This window comes from Rutidosis leptorrhynchoides, chromosome 9 (assembly GCF_046630445.1).
Source record: "Rutidosis leptorrhynchoides isolate AG116_Rl617_1_P2 chromosome 9, CSIRO_AGI_Rlap_v1, whole genome shotgun sequence".
NCBI lineage: Eukaryota > Viridiplantae > Streptophyta > Magnoliopsida > Asterales > Asteraceae > Rutidosis > Rutidosis leptorrhynchoides.
In genome coordinates, this window is record NC_092341.1 from 279,531,611 (window position 1) to 279,536,118 (window position 4,508).

Here is a 4,508-nt window from a genome sequence, read left to right on the forward strand (position 1 = left end):
AGTCCGATGAGAATATGATCCACAGCTCTACTGGTTGACCCATGAATGTCAATCATGGTCGCAGTGCTGGTGTTTATGATTTCTCTGAAGGGATGCTCATTTCGGAGGTCTTCAAACAATGTAAGAAACTGTATCTTTAGAATTTCGAAGTCTTCGGAACGGTGATCTCCACAGTAAGAGTCTGTAGCTTTGCATAGATTAGTTAAGAGACGAAGCTGGAAAGAAGTGAACAGCAATCCTGATCCGAGTATTAATTTCACCGTCTTTGAATATATCTCCCGACATCCAGCTTTAAATAAGAAACTAGGATCTGTGGATTCTTGGAAGATACGTGATAGCTGCTTCATAACATAGGTGGCAATGTTGACTCGATCTGGTTCAAGATGAGAGAACGGATTGTTTCATCTTGCTTCCTCCATAACAGCGTCTTGTAACTCTTTGATAATCAGATTAGCTTGGTGATCAATTGTTATGTAAATCACTAGTCTGTCTTGTGTGCTTTCGAAGTTATCTCTATCCAGAAGAGTGAAAAGACTGTGAATATCCTCGATCATTTGCAAATCAGAGTGATAAGTCGGGCGACCGGCGAAAAGATCCATATGCTTCCGGATGAGAGTCAGTAGTGCTCGTTCGTTTCGTGAGAACGGAAGTACAGATCCGGCTAAGGAATTATAAACCTTAGAGTAAATGATCTTCTGATCTCGACAGAATCTTGTCTCGAGAATAGTGCGAACCACTGAATTATGCTCTCGTTGCCTTTCTTCGTGATATATATGATCGTGAAGAGAGTTGATAAAGTCTTGAATGCGTTCTTCTAGGATTTCAACATCATTGTCTTTTCTTCAGAGATAGAGGTGGTGCTCTTCTCTGATAGCCATGATTCATTCTGTTAAGCGTAGCGAAAAATCAATGGTTGACTTTCGGATGGCTTCGAGAATGTCTTCAAATTGATCGGTATCATTGATGAAGGTAATCATGTCTGCTTGTGTGGATATAACTGGAATTTGATCTGAAGAAGAGTCCGGCTCCCCTTGATCTACTTCAGTTGGAGAGTGTGAGTTAGTCAGAATGTCTTCATGATGCTCTTCCTCGTCATCATCGGTATCCGGTTCCTCCGAGGATGTGTCTGATGAAAGGGTTTCTTCAGTATTATGATTCTCCACTTTGATACTTACAGGATCAATTTCTATATCCTTAACCTCAGCCTTGTCGGTCTTCTTCTTGAAGCGAATGATTAAACTGTGATCTGCCGTTTCAAGCCTCATTATTTCTTCATGATGCTCAGTGCTTGGAACGGGTGTTGTCGTAGTTTCTTTTACGTCTTCCATTTCCTCTTCCTCTTCAGATTCCTCCTTTTCCTCTATTTCTTCGCTGGGATCCTCTTCTTCCATTTCTGGGTCGTCTATAGACTGTGATTATATATATATATATATATATATATATATATATATATATATATATATATATATATATATATATATATATATATATATATATACACCCATCTCGATATCGTCGGCTGGTGGTAATGACTCATCATCGGAAGTGATCCTTCTGGTGGAAATAGCAAACATCTCTGCCTATCCAGAAAGTTCGGTTGGTCGGTCAATTTTGAAGGTAACGCTCTCCCCATATGATCGTAAGATCATGGTTTGATTGTACACATCAATGACAGTCCTAGCCGTATTCATGAAAGGTCTTCCTAACACTATTGGGGTGTGTAGGTCTTCCTTGATATCCATCACTACGAAATCCGTAGGATACAAGAATTTGTTGACTTTCACCAAGACGTTCTCAACTATGCCCTTAGGATATCAAATTGTATGATCGGCAAGTTGGATTGTCATTTTGGCTGGTGACAAGTCTCCTAACTCTAATCTCTTGTAGAGAGAGTAGGGGATTAGGTTGATACTTGCTCCTAAATCTGCTAGCGCATGAATGGTTCCAGATTGGTAGATTGAACACGGGAAAACGAATCGACCCATATCTCCTAGCTTAGGTGGTAGAGAGTTTCTGAGTAATGCAGAGCATTCTTCACTCAGTGGAATTTTGTTAGGGTCTGGTATCCTCTCCTTTGTAGATAGAAGCCTTTGGATGTATCTCTTCTGGTTGGAAACTTTGGACATAGTGTCTAGGAATCTGCCATCTAGTTTGAAGGAATAAAGCTTAGATGGTTCTTCTTGTAGCCTTCCAGGATAAGGTATGCGAACTGGAGTTACAGGGGTCAGCTTCTGAGTATATGTTGATTTGTTCTTGAGCCTAGTTGACCTTCTCCGTGGTTCTTCCTCTGGGATTACGGAATCCATTTGCTTTGCTTCTTCTATGTGGGGATTCTGGATAGTATTACTTGGAAATCTTCCCTGCGGTCGGGTTTCAAGGCGTTGTGATAACTGTCCGAGCTGCGTTTCTAAACTTTTGAGCAGAGCCAATTGATTTCTCATTAGTATCTCCTTCTGATCTTGTCTGGTTGCAGTTCTCTGATTTAACTGTTGTTGTCCTTGGATGAACTGAGTTAACTAATCATCAGCTCCAAGAGTGGGGTTAGCTGCTTTTGTAATCTGGGTGGTAGGGGAATTCTCCTCAACTGGGGGACCAGTGAGTGGAAGTGGTTGATCGTAGGTTAATTGAGATTGTTGGGCTGGATAAGGTGGATAGCGATAGCGGAAAGGTTGATTGCTTCGCTGAAATTGATTAACCCTTGGTGGTTGATTGAATTCGGGATTTGGTGGACGAGCTGGGTATTGAACGTAACAGACTAAACCGTCAGGGTTTTCGTACTCAACTTGATAGTCTTCAGTAGGTTGCGGGTTGGTACAATTAACACAAGCCTGAGCTTGGTTAACCTGCTACGGTTGCGTCTTCAATTCTCCGAGTTGCTTGGCAAGAGATTCCATCTTATCTGTGAGGGATTTGATGGCCTCTGTTTGATTGTTAAGTGCTGAGAGTGGGGCAGATGATGAAGTTGTTTCAACACTGTTCCAGTCATGATGATGCATCGTCATGTTCTCGAGCAATTCCCATGCTTCATCTGCGGTTTGGTTCATCAGATTCCCTTGAGCTGCTGCATCTATCGTCGTCCTATGATTTACCGTAAGACCATTGTAGAAGGTACAGATTTGGGCTGACCCTTCTAACTGGTGATTAGGGCATTTCTTCAGCAGGGTTTTGAAAAGCTCCCATGCAGTGTAAAGAGATTCATCATAACTTTGTTTGAAGTTAATGATGTCATTCTTCAGTTTGGTTTGTTTAGAAGGAGGGAAATATTTGGTTAGGAATTTAGTCGCCATCTCCGTCCATGACGTGATGGAATCTTTTTCTAGTCCTTCAAACCAAGTTTGAGCATGATGAGTGAGAGAATAGGGGAACAAGTATAGCCGGACTATATCTTGTCCTATCCCTGGCTGTTTGTAGGAGTTCGAAAGAGATATGAATTTATCAAGGTGAGAATTAGGATCGTCATTCGGTAATCCATGAAACTGAAAGCTATTCTGAATGAGCTGGATGATGTGATGTTTTAACTCAAATGAGTGTCCTTGAATCTCTGGAAATCTGATTGGTCCTCCTTGACCTTCAATCGAGGGTTTCGTGTTTTCTGCTAAAGTAACGCGTAATGCCATTTGGTTTCTGATTCATGCTTCCTTGCGTGCTTTAGAGATTATTACGTCTGGATCAGGTACGAATAACAACGGCCCTGGTCTAGATCGGGTTTGGGTCATACACTAGGTATGCCTTTTTGTTTTTAATTTTCGCAAATAAGCTAAATTATAATAAGCTAATCTAAACTAATCTAATTCTAAGGTAATCTAATTTAATCTAAGGCAATCTAAGGTAATCTAAGGTGGTCTAATCTAAGGTAAACAAGAGTAATCTAAAGTAATCTAATCTAATTTACTAACTATCCTATGGTGGAATATGTTTTTGTTTCTGGCTACTGATTCCCTGGTATTTCGGTAACAAAGTTCTGCACAAACTATTCAACAAACCAAGTGGCCAGGCCGACTACGGAGAGGCAGGATCCTTTTGGTCCCAATATAATTGGCGACTGTTCGGAAAATCCAATAACCAAGTCCGTGTATAATTGTCTTTCTTAGACACCACTAAATGCTTGCAAATAAGTTTGATTGAAAACAGTATTGCCAGATACCAGTTCCCGGGCAGCGGCGCCAAAAACTAGGTAGCTCTCTTGATATGGCCGAAACGGACGGTTTTTATTTGCGCGGTGTCGTTAAGCCGCAGCTCGCCAGGATCAGCCACTCGTGGGAGAGGGTACTTGTTTTAAATTTTTTTCTAGCGGGGCCTAAATCTTACTACTCCTTATAAGTAAGGGAAGTATGACCCAGAGTCGTATTTTTGAGATATCAGTAACATCGAACCTATATTGTACCCTAAGATAGTTAGGGAGTAGTGAATATTTATTTTGCGATTTTCTAATTTATAAGATAGATAAAGTAAATGCGATAAAATTTGTAGTTCAGATAAGGTTAAAGTAAGTGCATACTATGAGTTCA